General features: G+C 48.5%; 1 protein-coding gene across 2 annotated transcripts in view; it reads left to right on the top strand.

Annotated features, from left to right (window-relative positions):
* The window catches only part of LOC144179063 (uncharacterized), a 367,429-nt gene that overhangs the window by 95,369 nt on the left and 257,214 nt on the right, over positions 1-14,846 (top strand). The window lies entirely within an intron of this gene.

The following is a 14,846-nucleotide window of genomic DNA, read 5'->3' as shown; positions in this document are numbered from 1 at the left end:
CCGATAGACGGGTGTAGATGCAGAGGAAGACCGTTAACTTCATGGAGGGATGAAATCAGGAAATTAGGAGGTACGACATCGCACGACAGGGGTGGCTGGAGGAACACGGGAGAGGCATTCGTCCTGCAGTGGACACAAGCAAGCCGATGATGATGATGGCGACGACGACGATGGTGGGGGTGATGATTACGATGATGGATGTATGTGTGTGTGTGTATGTATGTATGTATGTATGTATGTATGTATGCATGCATGTATGTATGTATGTGTACGTGCGTGTGCTGTGTCTACCTGCGAAAGCAGTGAAACCAAGGAGTTCATGAAATACATAGATCTCTATGAGGAGGACACATGCAAGCAATGTACACGTACGTTAATTGTTTATGCGAGGACTGATAAGTTTCCCTATACCGGTAATGACATCAGATAAGGGAACTCGGTCTTTTCTAAATTATTCAGGCACTCAGTTAGAGGATGCGTGTAGAAAGTTTGATTGGTTGAGTTATTTATCGATTGATCGTGAGAGGGGGCGGGACCCGTTAATAACGCCGGCGATTCCAGCCGGACGAACCGTGTAGCCGGAATCCCTGATAAATGCTCCGATGTTACCAGGGGTGCCAAGAGTTTGCACACTGTCAGCCATCGCTGTGCGTGCAGCTGATTGAAACCGAAAACAATAGACTCCTTGTGTGGGCATGAATGAAAGCCAAGCGCCTTGGAAATGTGAGAGAAATTTGCGCTTTTGTTTCTGATTCCCCCCCCCCCCCCCCCCCTAAAATCAGGCATTCAGGGACATCCTGCATGCGAGTATCAATCGTTCGAAAAGCGCCATGTATGTCACTTTTGCTCACAAAAGCCGCGAATCTTTCCTGTAGCTCAATAATTTATCTAAGATCATCCACACCAAACGTGTACTTCGGCAAAAGAGACTCGGGCGAATTATGGCGGGGGAAATGCAGTGAGAGAGGTCGTGCTGCGGCTTTGTGAGCGGCGTCATCGCTGCCTTTTGTTGCTCGGAAAAGAGGTCCGAAGACAGATGTTCCTGAGACAAACAAAATAACAATAACGAGCAACAGGTTATGTAATGGCCATACCTGCCAGCTCTTCCGAATTTTCCGTTGGATGTACGAATTTCGACCCTTTTTACGATTTTACGAATTTTGTCTGAAAATTTACGGGAAATAATTTGATTTTCGAAAAAAAAAAAGGATCGCCAATAAAACAACACTGTGGTGCCTTGCGCCGTCACGAGAGGGCAATACCTACTTCTTTTATCATCATCAGCGGAATCTGCGGCTCCTGTCGCATTATCAGGGTGGGCTGTACACCCATACCCAGAACTCGCTACCATTTCGGCAAGCCCGTTTATAGCACGGTGTTCGCGAGCCGGTTAGAACTTCTGTGTTCACGTCGCTGTTTGTATGGCTGCCGCGTCCGATGCAGTACGACTTGTGGTACGACCGCCGTAGTTTCTTCACTGCAATGGCGGGCTCGAAGCCGCGGCAGTAGTAAGAAGTGTTATTAAAATCGTACACGTCAGAATTTACATGCTTGAAGCCATCGAAGAATTTTGGGTTTCGCACTATGTGTACCTGTGATGTGAACCTTTCGCATGGTGGCAAGTCTGACATCTTGGTCCACATCGCTTCGAAAAAGCACCAGGGATACGCACGAACCGCGGACAACTAGCCAAGGCTGACCGCTTTTGTGCCCAGTGATAGCGAGTTCAGTGTGATTCGTGCAGAATTCCTCTTGACGACGTTTTTAGTTGAACATGACATCCCACTGAGTGTCAGCGATCACGCTCAGTACAGTTGTTGCTCATTACTCTTTAAGACTGATGGTTTTCGCTTGTGGTTGTGAAAACGTGAGAACGCTCGTCAAATAACGTTAATCATTTTAAACTTGAAAAAAAAAAACAGTGTGCTGCGCCTCGCCGCGGTCCGCGGGTTTTACGAATTTCCAAGTCAGCAGGTAGGTACGTATGCCAGTCTAATTTCTTTGCAAATAAGGTTCAAATTGGTCTTACTTAGGCGTAGCTTAGATCGAACGCTGGGGTAGTTCTCGTGGATGTAAAAGTGGCGCTCCGGAACCAAGGCACTCCACGTTTATAACGCAAGCCACGAAGCTCCATCCGACAAGACCAGATAATTGCCATTTGTGCTTTGAATGTGAGGTATCCTTCTGTCACCCCCCCCCCCCCCCCGGCCACCTACTCTGTTTTTTCAGCGATGACGAATAAACGCAGTGGGAATAGCCTAAGGACCCATGAAGAGTGCATAATACGCAAATAAACGAAGCGGAAATATCTCGTAGCACACTTGTCTTAATGAGGTCGTTTGGCGTTTCTTTTCTCCGCTTCCAGCTTTGATCCGGCGCGTTATTTTCCCCCATCCCGTTGTATGCGTGCGTCAACTCACCTTGGCCGACTTGTTGGCGGGGATAAGAGTGGGGAGGCGCCTGCTTGTTTGTCGTCGTTGGCCGTACGTCGGAGGCGGTGTGGAGTTATTGATACGGTGTTATTGATACGACCATGGTTGCTTCTGTCGCTCTTTCCTCACCTCCTCTTCCTTGTCTGTTGTTGTTTTCTTACCCTGTCGTTTTTTTGCCTTCACCGTGCAAGCGAGCGCCAGTGGCGGGCGTTCCCTTTTCCCCGAGCTCGACGCGTGGACGTGTTGGTGCGGGGAGCGATGAAAAATGGTTTTAAAAACGTTCGCCGCTTCGCAGCGCCGCGCGCGTTGGCAGTCCGAGTGCGTCAGGTTCGTCACCGCGGCAGCCGCTACGCAACCCCCCTCCCATCCACTCCCCATTATCGTCTTTTTCCCCATTTTTTTGTGTGGTCCTCTGACGTGGCTGGGGTTCTCAGGCACACCGTGCATCATCCCGATTTTGATTGAGTTACACACAACACGCTTCCCGTCTCGAGGATAAAAAAAAAAAAATAGGTGGGTGGGAGGCTTTCCAGCAGCGCGCCGTCTAACCGGCCCGCGTAAAGCGTTGGTATGCTGCATTGTGCCTGCCGACGACTTGTCGCGTGCCCTCTGCTGTGGGTATGCTTCCGCTTCTGTCAAGTGGACGACGGGCTTTTGGATGCGCGCTTCTTACGCCCGGCTTCCAATTGGCACTGTCAGGTGGAGTGTATTTGTGTCTTTTGGTCGCACGCTTTGGCGTTGGGTCCGTTAGGATCGTTTCGTGGTGTCCCCGTGTTAGACTCTACTCATGTGGGCGTAATGGGGCTATGCTCCTGCTTTAAGGATGGCAGAATGCGTCCGCTGTTTCCTTTGTTTCCGTTTCTAGATAAGGGTTTTGGGATGACTTGAAGCCGATTCAAGCCACTGTAACATGAAAATGATGCACGCCTTTAAGCGAAAGAACAAAATAATTTCCGGTTTTTGTTAGAGTGCGGTAGGTTATCGCAACATGCGTTTCTCTCTGAGATTTCGGGCAACCCGCAGGATGGTTTAGGTGGCGAATAATTACTACCTGCTGTTTTTGCAACTTGAGTGTCATAAATTCTTCATGTGTGGATGCTACAAAATCTATCCTTCTACATACAGTGCATATAAATTTGTTTCGAATAGTCTGGAATCTGTTACAGCAAAGCAACAGCTACCACACATGGAAGAAACAAATTGCCCACGTTGAAGCAGCAGCCCTGCGGTCCTGTCCCTTCAATATTACCCTAACAACCGGCAGGTCTATTGGAGTAAACATGGCAATGACATGCGTGGTTTCGTCCCTTAGCAGAATAGAACTGATGGTGATTCAACCAAAATCTGGCTCAGAACAAAGCGCTTTGGCGGGCACACGTAAAAAGCGATATAGCGCAAACTGCAACCGTCTGCATTCCTATCTAATATCTTACAGACAATTGTGACCTCCAGTGACCTCGGTTACCTTAGTTCACAAACAATAGCGTTCCTCCTGCGCCTGGATCAGAAGTTAGTTTCATCAGGACATACGTGTGTCGAAAGTGCAGGTTTGAAGTGTCTTACTCGCTCACGTAAGGTAGCTTCGAGAAAAGCTCCGCGCAGTTCTTCTTTTTTTTTTTTCGTTTAAGCAAACACAAAGAAACCTTTTAAGTAACGCAAAAGCTAGATAAGCTACGTTTGATGTATGGACAAAGAATATGAATAGAGATAAAACAAAAACAGTTGATGGATCTACTCTTGAAGCATAAAGGTTGTTACAAAAACCCTATGGCGTAAACGCTGATAGAACCTGTTATAGATCGAACCACGGTGGTGTTAGGCAGCTCACGCAGCCTCGAAAAAGAGAATTGTCACTGCGGTGCGCACCAACAGAGTTCTTCGCGAAAAAATGATAACCTGTGGTTATGCTGGTTAGTATTCGCAATATATTTAAATGCGGTTATATCGAATCTCGTACAACTTAACAAGCAACGAGAAATGCCAGTTTGCTGATAAATAAAATTGTAAGAAAACAAAATACGGTAAGATGATAAAAAAGAACGGAGAGCAATGCAGACTGATTACTGTGTCTTGTGTTGCATCCATTATTCTTTTTTTCCCTAGCTGATCGTAATCGACTCGCCGAGCCTTCCCTTTAAGTCCCCTTTAGTTAACTAGAATAGATCCACTTCGTTTGAGCCAAGCAGGCACGATACGAATGATTTGGAAATTTTGTGGTCACATTTCTTTGCTCTCTCTCTCTCTCTCTCTCTCTCTCTCTCTCTCTCTCTCTCTCTCTCTCTCTCTCTCTCTCTGTCTCTCTCTCTCTCTAACACACACGCATGCACACGCGCACGCACGCACGCACGCACGCACACACACACACAGTGAGATTGCCCGAAGATTTACGAAAATCTGATGAAGTAATGGTTTTCATCATTCAGTCACTATGGATTAGCCGAAAATTTTATTGAATAACAGCTTTCCCTGAGATAACCCCGGGATATTTGAGATGATCACACACTTTCCTCTAACAAATGGTCTTTATTAAGTAGTTCAAGGGCTGCCCGAGCACCCTTCCAGTAACCGAGTCATAAACGAGCCTGGTCGCTTCCATCTCGTCACACCTAGGGTGCCTCAATGCCAGCGCCACCGTGCGTGAATTGAAGCACCCCAGCCACACCAACCATAATGTGCCTCTAAGAGCTTAGCCGGACGCCCCCACGCCCACAGGGGAACTCCAACGTGCGTATGGCCCGAATGGTACTCCGGGATACACCAACTTTCATGAGTACACTTGAACATTGTATGTACTTATTACAACTGATCTCTGACACCTCTCCTAATCTCTTTCCTCTTCCTCCCCCAGGCCTCTTAGCCTACTATCTGTCTATTCATTCATTCATTCATTCATTCATTCATTCATTCATTCATTCATTCATTCATTCATTCATTCATTCATTCATTCAGCCTGGCGCGTAAATTCGAGGCATTCACAAGGCGTGGAAAACCGTGAATTAACTATATTGAATTAATCTGTAACGTAATTACAATTACACCACCAATGAACAAACCGAATAGGTTGAATCAATCCATAATTTCAGTCAATCAGCTCACGCTGATCAGCTGGAGTTCTGTCGAAGATTGTCGCACATTTGTGTGGTAAAAAATTAACTTTGCATGTCGCATAATTTCGTCTGGGTGACAATAAGGCAAGTATTTATCATGCGTTTTAGAGGCGACGCAAGCAACAGTTTTTTCTGCCGTATATGAAGCCGTGTATTGGTACTACTGGTGCATCAAAAAAGCATAGGCTTCCCTGGTCTCCTTGAACGCAGAGCTAGCTGCACTTTTTTTTAATAAAATGTTCTTATGCAATTGTTAATGTACTTTTACCATGTGTTGTACAGAGCTGGAATAATAGGTTACATCTCCAGTAAGAAATTCGGCGTTCCACTTTGTTCGTGAAACCATTTTGTTTAATGGAAACTGCGCTTAAAAATTATGAAATATTTATTTATGGGTCTTTGAGAATGCATCTCACCCCTCCATCTCGAGCTTGACACTCTGCCCGATGCGTACGCCCTGCTCCGCCGTTATCCCGCTGCGCGGCAGTTTTCGCACGCTCTTCGCACACCGTGCCAACCGGGCTTTTCGTACTAACCGTGTCCTGGGCTCACGTTTGCTCGCATCAGCGCAGGTATTGGCTGCCTGTCGTTCCTTTTGTTGGCCACCAGTGTCGGCACTTGGTTGCCGTCATTCCCATTCCACCGACTTTTGCCGCCCACTCTGCCCTGATTTCCCTGCACAGTCCATTTAACTCTGACGCCGATCGGCGGGCGCGTCAGGCGGAGAGAAGGCGCCGCTTCCGAGTAAAGCTTGCACTTGCGCGAAGGCAGCGCCACCGCTGCCAGCTTGGCTCGACGTCACCTCTTTCCGTGCACGCCATGTCGTTCTCCGTTCTTCTGTCGCTATCTGCTCGCAGGTCGACGGATGCCCTTTTCCACCCGACACGGCCAGTCGGCCACCTATTGCTCACGCAATAATAACAAAAAAAAAAGCCATTGGAAATGTCGCATCGAATCCCATCTGGCGGTGCTTGGTGTAACCGCGAATGTAGATGCTTCGCGCTGCTGCCTTTTCGTTTTGTTCAAATATTTCAACCCGCCGCGGGTGGTTTTTGCTGTATGCGCACGCGTGGGGTCTGCTCTTGCGCGTCCTGGTTGCTCAACGTTCGCGGTCGCACGCGGAGGGAGGCCGGTAACTTCTGCCACGCTGGCCTGGGGAAGAGTGCTGTACACTGGTGGCGCGCAGCGAGTTTATGACGCGAGCTGCTTTCGCGGTCTATTGTGGGGAGAACTCGATCGCACACAGACGCGCGGCAAGAGAGCGCACCCTGGCTTTGCAACAGCAGTGAGGCGAGGCGCGAGTAGTAATAACGCTTGCGCGCCTGAGCGGCACAGTAATTCGCCGGACGGGTCTCTCTTCCTACCCCCCCCTCTCTCTCTCTCTCTCCCTCTGTGTATCTTTCTCACGCATGCACTAGCACCGCGCAAGCGCCCGCTCGTTACCTACACGCGCGCGCCGGGAAAACGGCTCCCGAGGCGGCCGACATATTGCCAAGTTTATGTATTCCGCGAGGAACGGAGCCGCCAGTTGAAAATATCCGACTTCCTCCCCGCTGTGGGGTAATATACGAGGGCCACTGTACGCCCCGTCGTCGTTAGTCGTTATTCCTTCGCTGCTCCGCGAGAAATAAGGTGGTTGTGCTTTTTTTTTATTCTACGTGTATCGACGTTATTTCTGTTCTCGCTGTGATTTTGTGCGTGATGGCTGCATGACGGCTGGGACTTGGGTTGTGCCCATGGCGTTCATTTTCTAAAAAGAAGGAGAGAAGGCGCGGCTGTTACGTAACGGAACGTAGTGGGGCGCTTTCGATTCCATTTTGTGATGTCTTTTCTACCTGTTCTCAGGCGTTGTGTTTGGTTTTTTAACAGCCATCCTTCCGGTGGCGAGCTGGTAGATACTATTTATTCTTTGCAAACTTGCTTCGTTTCTGCGTGGTTGGTTTCCAACTACTGCGGCGCCGCCATTTCTCTTTTCCGATTAGGTGCTGATTCTAACGAGATGGCGCCACTGTCCCGCGCCTATCTTCCAGTGTATGCTCCAGTGCTCCTACGTTCCAGTGTTCCTATGTTCCGATTCAAATTATGGAGTTTAACGCGCCGAAGCTACCCCCGGGCTAGGTGGCCCGCCGTAGTGGAGGACTGCGAATTAATTTTGACCACCTGGGGATATCTAAAGTGCACCGAAATCTCAACCAGTTTGTTTCCTGGCTGAATGGTTTACACAGAAAAGTGCTTTAATCCTTAGCCAGCGTGGTGCCTCTTTTCTTCTGTTTTTTTTTTTTTTGTTTGTTTGTTCTTGCGGGTTATTATGTAGGGGCGCTCACATTTTTGTCCAGTGTGAAAACGTGACTTCCACAAATGCGCGTGCAACGAGTATTTCGTGCTTTCGCACAAGCACCAAGAAATTATTCGTCTGGTTCTCGCGCTCAGTATAACTTGACTTTCCACGGTGATCCCAGGATGCCGCTTTGCAATCACGAGGGTCGGGGATTAGGTTTCATGGTGGCGCCTGTTTTGCCGTTGCGTTGCGGTTCCGCTTACGTGAGGGTACTACGAGAGTCGACTACTTTCACTACTACTACTACTACTAGTAGTACTACTACTACTACTACTACCACCACTACTACCACTATTACTACCACCACCACTACTACTACTACTACTACTACTACTACTACTACCACTATTGCTACCACCACCACCACTACTACTACTACTACTACTACTACTACTACTACTACTACTACTACTACTACTACTACTACTACTACTACTACTACTACTACTATGTAGTCTACATCTTTTTACCACTGCTAATATTAATTTCCTAATTTTGCTATGCAGGGGCAGCATTTGACGAACAGTTTCTGGAGCTTGCTCGTTATTCTCCCAGCTGACGTGGAGCCGCTTAATAACCCTCATTATGACCCCACTCTGACCGTGATGCGTACATTGGAGATAAGAGGCTGTCCCCGGTGCGTCACGTCGATTGCTTGGCATCAGTCCGTTGAGATCAGCGAGGGGCGTTTGCCATCTAGAACTTCGTGCCAAACGACGCTCCTGTTCGCTCCTCCTCACTCTTTGTTGTATGCTTCTTAAAAGATTTCTTCTTCTTTTCTCTCGTCTTTTTTTTTATTTTACATATTGTATTGGGCTTTTTTTTTGGGGGGGGGGGGGGCATATTTGGTTATATTGTTTTGTTCTGTACCGACAACAGCGGCTGCGTCGAGAAGAACAGGTCGCCGTTAACGGGTGGCTTCCGTGTTCTGCTGTCTCTAGAGCAAGCGCCCTTTGTTCGAGAAACAACGCGGCCTGTGGCTGAGCGCCGACTTCTCGTCAATAAATTAGGGCCACCACCACCGGTGGATAAATTTATGGGGGAGGGAGCGGGTCGGGAGCGGGAACACTGCTGGGGCTACTACTTATTAGCCGCGACTGCGTGATGTTTCCACCTCTGGCGCCAGGACTGGTGACGCCCGCCACCCTCCGGCGACCAATTTGTGCTGGCATGGCCCGCACTGTGCGGGTCGCTGTGCGCTGCCGGGAGCTGACCTGTAGCTGTAGGGTTTTGTCATTGAGTATAATATGCGCCCGCCAGAAAGCAGAAATGTGTCCGGACTCTTCATCACCGATGTGAGAAACGGTCTGAGGACTGGAGTCATGGTCGCGATTCTCAGAGCGCATTTTCAAGCACTCCTGGTCATCACTAACGGGAGCAGAGTGTTTTTGTGCTTGTGTGTGTATGATGACAAATCAACTGTCATCATATCAGTTGTTCTTGCAAATTTCTTACGAAGAAGAAAATGTCTGATTTTTTTATTTCCTCCAGCGTTGCGTTTCCTTTTGTTGTTCGGATAGCGCCTGAAGATGCTCTCAATCACTAGAATGGCAGAAGCAGACATCCGGCATTGATCATCCCCCATAAACTTCTTGCTACAAAGTATTGCGGGATTGCGCAACTTATAGCGTCGACTTGGAGGGCGTTCGAACTTTTATCACTGAGAGGAGCTCGCCGCCGACTCGCTGTTATAATGGTAAATGGCCGACCAATATTTCATTAAAATGCTCGCTGATTGTCTGACAACCTGTTATGGCAGCGCATTGTTAAATCAAAGCTTTAGGGTTGAAGCCCTGCAGAAAAGCCAACTTTCTCTGACGATGATGATAAATGATCGCGGCGGAACACACATTTTACACACTCTATTCAGGACATCCTGGTACGGACACTGGGGATACGGAACACGATATAAAGGTATGGGAAAAAAGCCCAGGAACCAGGGCATCAGAAATAGACCCGCGCGAAGCAGTAGATATGTACTCAAGGCTAAACCGAGCCTGTGAGAAGCGAAATGTGTCAACCACTTCTTTGGGGAAACCTCGCGGGCTTCGGGCTGCGTCCCCAGACAGCGAAGACACCACAATATCAGGGAGAAAATGTGCAAGACGTATTTGCAGTACAGCTTTCAAAAAAGGATGTTGAACATCTCGAAAGCAGAATAAACGAGAAAGAAGCTGCCAAACAAAACGATGAACAAGCCCAAGTCCCCCTCGCACAACCGGAAGAAAAAGGTTATCGCGACGCAGTGGCTCACTACGCGAACACCAAATGAAGGTTGCAAAAATCTGGTGAAAAGCCTGCATCCTGATTCGTGAGCAATGTAACACCTGTAGGACATAAAGAAGTCGGGTGACAAGAAACGGGTTACACGCCCGAGCACGAGAAAAGATGGACAGCTGCCGTCCCCGCAAGTCAATCGCTTGGCGCTGTACCTTCACCGCCTGCTCCGACCAATGCGAGTCACTATTGCGAAACTGCGAGAGGAGTACTCCTAAATACGTTAGGTCACTATTCCAATTGATTCCGGCGAAACAATCGGGTGTGGTTCCCCATTCTCCCAACCAAAATCCATAGCTTTTCTCGAAATTCAGGGCCGCACCTGAAACCTCACAAAATCCTTGTGTAATGGCAAGGGCATTCTCCACGCTTGCCTTGTCAGTACAAAATAAAGCGACGTCATCGGCGTATGCGAAGATTTTCACTTCGAAGGACGATAGCGTAAACCCTCCAACATTAATGTCCTGCATAATGCGCATACATAATGTTTCCAGGTATAAGCAAAATAGAAGTGGTGATAAAGGGCGCCCTTGACGAACCGATGAAAGAAGGTGAATTGGTTGGGCTAGTCGATTGCTGACTATCACTCTTGTCGAGCCGTTAACATAACATATTTGAATACCTTCGGTAAGCCAAGAGCCTGCGTTTACATGCTGTAGAGCACGAAACAGCGATTGGTGACTGACACGATCGAATGCCTTTGCCAAATCTAGTTGTACTAATGCTACCTGGGCGGACGTACCCGAAACACACTCCACTATAGACCTCGCTATGTGAATGTGAGTTTGAATAGATCGCCCACGAATGCCACATGTCTGATGGTCGCCAACTAGTAGCTCAGTTACATTTTGAAGACGGTTGGTCAAAATCTACATTACATAAGGAAACGGGATGATATCCTTCTACTTTACGTAGTTTGTCAGGATCATTACTTTTCGTGATTAGAACAGTGTGGCCTTCGTACAGCGTAGGTGGAAGATATTCAGTCTTGTAAGCCTCGCGGTGAACCTCAAGTAAAAATGGAGCAGCAAAGTACAGAATGCGTGGTAAAATTCTGCAGTGAGACCATCAGGTCCTGAAGCTCTAGCTCTTTTTCAATCTGAGTACGAAGTGTGCGTTAGCCACGCGAAAGGGTGCATGCTCTTTCTGAACAAGCGCCTCCAATGCTGTGTAGAATTTGTGTCCGCTGATGGGGAGGGACGCCTTATCGTATGTGACCTAATGATCGCGGGCCAGTCATGGAGGTTTCTTGTAGTTTATGCACCATCTCAACCTCGTGAACGGGAAGAATATTTCATGTCATTACAGACTCACCCGGGTACTGAGCGCCACTTAATGGTCTTAGGGGACTTTAACTGTGTGTGTAACCCGAGGGACAGGTCTTGCGAGCACCAACGATCGGGCTTTAGCGCAACGACATTGGAAAACATTGCTCGTGACTTTCACCTTTGTGACATTGGAGAAAATGTCCGACTGCAAAATCGTTTTACACATTTTCAGGGAGCCTCTCACGCTAGGGTCCGTATTTGTGTTTCTTTAGATTCCCTACCGAGATAGCTACTCTGTTCATCCGGTTTTTTTTAGCAACCATTGCCTTGTATCTGCTGCGCATGGCAGCCAACAGTGTCGGAGTTGTCCCCTTCACCTGGAATTGTGGAAATTTAATAATTCTTTACTATTCCATCAGCCCTTTTTAAATCGTGTGCCAGAAATTATGCAAAGTGCAAGAAATCGCTATGATTTACCTATGCTCGCACGGTGAGAGTTATTTAAGCAAGAAGTGAAAGTCACTGCTATTGAAGAGGCTACAGTGATGGCGTTTGAAAAGAAAAACGACATAAATTGCCTAAATAAATTGTTGGGAGAACTTTATGAACTTGAAAGGCGATTTCCAGGTCAATATATGGATGACATTCGGAATGTCAAGGCGCAGCTACAGGCGTTTGATGTTGAGAAATACCGGGGAGCACTAGTGCGGGCGAGATCACAACGCTTTGCTGAAGTGCAACCGTGTCGCCGGTCTCTAGGTGATGAGCGCCGTCACGCTCTGTCTAAAGAAATACTTGAAATTGAGTATAAAGGGAAAATTACTGATGACACGACTGTAATAATGATGGCCTTTGTCGATTATTATAGAACTGTATTCCAAGCTCCCAAAAAAGCCGTGAGCGAGGACTCCATTGACAAACTCATTAGTTTGCTGCCCAAATCAAACCGAGGTGATTGTGAATCTATTGGCCAGGAGATTGGTATTCAAGAATTGGTGTCTAGCATTGAATCATTGGCGAAACCCCAGGATTGCTCCATTTCGAGATGGTCGAAACTCAGTCCGAACTCAGACGGCAACCAAAGCATCCGTCACGAGAACTTAAGCTTCGCGTGCGACCATCGTCGTCGTTAGACGGAGGGGGGAAGTTTCTTCATATGCCACCCCCTTCTTTCATGCAAATCACGGGTGCAGCGCTGCTGTCTACACCTGCTGCCCAATGTCCGACCATCGCACGTACTACTACAAACGCATGCGCATGCCGGCCATCGGGAATTACGTCGAGGTGGGCAACCACTCGCCCAACCGGTTCGCCTCGTTTCACGACTGCCCGAAGAGCTGCCTCAACACCGAGCTTCCAGCGCACGTCTGCTTCGAGAAACCTCGTTTTCGGTCTCGGTGGTGTTGTAGCCGGCCTCCGCCTTATAAACCGCTTCGCTAATCACGGCTGCACAATGAGTTAATTTGTGTTCCTTTGCCAACCGGAGATTTACGAATGACGGTGGTTCATCCTTGCTAACAATATGACTACCTGCTAACAATATGACTACCCTGCCTAGCGCCCCATGTTAAGTGCGGTACGAATAAACTAACAAGATTTTTCGTTCCGGATAGAATTACATTGAAAGCGCAAATCCTGGGCGAAGTTCGCCGCGTGATTCCATCTTCCGGGACTCCTCTCGGACTCTTCTATGGAGCTCCCCTTTACAAATTGAAGAGTTGATTGATAGTATGAGTTAAACGCGCCGACGCAACGCAGGCGATGAGGCGCGCCGTAGTTTAGGGCTGCGGATTAATTTTCACCACCTGGGGATGTTTAACGTGCGCCGAAATCTCGTACGCACGGACGTTCTTGCTTTTCGCCTCCATCAGAAAAGCGGCTGCCGCGGCCGAGAATCGAACCCGCGACCTCGTGCTCAGCAGCACAACGACTTAGCCACTGAGCCACCGCGCGGGTACACTTAGAGGAGTTACACGTGGGGCTCAGCATTCATACATGGATATTGTGAGGCAGATTAAAAAGAATATAAAATATTATATGCCTACAGTGATTGCTTAACTGGCTGTAGCTTAGAGGCTGAGGTCGCACGGTTTACGCGGTTGAAATACGGCGTAGTACGTTATTTCATGTGGCTGTGGACAAGAATGAGCGCGATTGGTTTGTCGGCAGTTGTTATCACGCAGCGAACATGGGGCACGATGTTGCCGGAAACGTGGCCTCTACAAAGTAATTAATAAAGAGACAGCTATTGCTAATGCGTCGCCACATCAGCGCTTCCGATGAATTCTACGGCTCCACTGCCCTAACGTTGGCCATTTCACGTTGTGCCAGTGTAGGCAGCTCTGATTGACCAGTATTACCACCGTGATAAAGGCCGCCACATAGCAGCTTTTGAACGTCCCGAACCACTTTCAGGTCTCCAAAGAAAGAACTGAAGCCATTTAACTTAATACTTGTATGGAGAGAAGGTGATGCGCCTTCATAAATTTCTTGAGGAAATTATGGACAAAATACTCTATTGCGGGATAGAAACCGAAGAGTGCTGTGTGGATGAAGTCAGTTTGCTCGTAACCCGACTATCAAAGAGGCTTCTCTTTAGGAGTCCGTGCAACCGCGACCCTCAGTTCCGCGCGCGAGGGCGATCGCGTGTCCCGGCGCCGTTATGGAAAGAGGCGTCACTCTACGCTTCGCTCTTTGCACGCCCGGTTTTTCATGCGGCCTGATTTAATAAGCACCCTGGGCGGACCGCTCAGCTTCCCCTTGATTATAGCTCTCGGTTTCATCGGCCTCCCCTTTTACACGCAGTCCAACTCTCGCCGTAAACGTCCGCACGCACGCCACGAAATGCTGACACCGAGGCAGTCGTTTTTAGTTCGCGATCGCTTTTTCGCATGTCGTTCCGGACCACCTGATCGCGCACTTCCGATGTAGCGGTGGCGGCCCTCACCAGTTGCGACACGCGCTGGCGGTGCTCTGTTAAAAAGGAGGGGGGAGGGGGATTTTTTGCGGCAGTGGGTGACGAAGGTCGTGGCTCAGGCGACAGAGAGGGTCGCTGGAGAAGCCTTCCCATTCGCTTACGCGCGTCTCGCGTGCTGACGCCGTGATTGCAGGGTCAAGGGGTCTCGGCATCTTTTCTGAGCGATGACTACCTTTCTCACTATTCAATAAAAGTTCTTTTTTAATTTTTCGTGTGCCTTGACATTGATTGGACCAGAGCGCGCTATTTCGTGCCCCTCTGTTGTGCGGCCGTAACGTTATTTCCATTCGTCATTCTTCTTGCCTCGTTGTTGCTGTCCTAGGTAGCTTTCTTTCTCTTTTCTTTAGGGGCAGGGGGTGCGTCTAAGCACGCACCTGAAGACACGTCCTTGAATTAAAGCCTTCTTCTCGCACTCCTCGGTGCCAAAACTGAGCACAGAGCAGGTTA

Source organism: Haemaphysalis longicornis, unplaced genomic scaffold (assembly GCF_048455015.1).
Source record: "Haemaphysalis longicornis isolate Haplotype H1 unplaced genomic scaffold, Haemaphysalis longicornis Haplotype H1 scaffold_4, whole genome shotgun sequence".
NCBI lineage: Eukaryota > Metazoa > Arthropoda > Arachnida > Ixodida > Ixodidae > Haemaphysalis > Haemaphysalis longicornis.
This window is presented reverse-complemented; position numbering and strand designations above follow the sequence as displayed.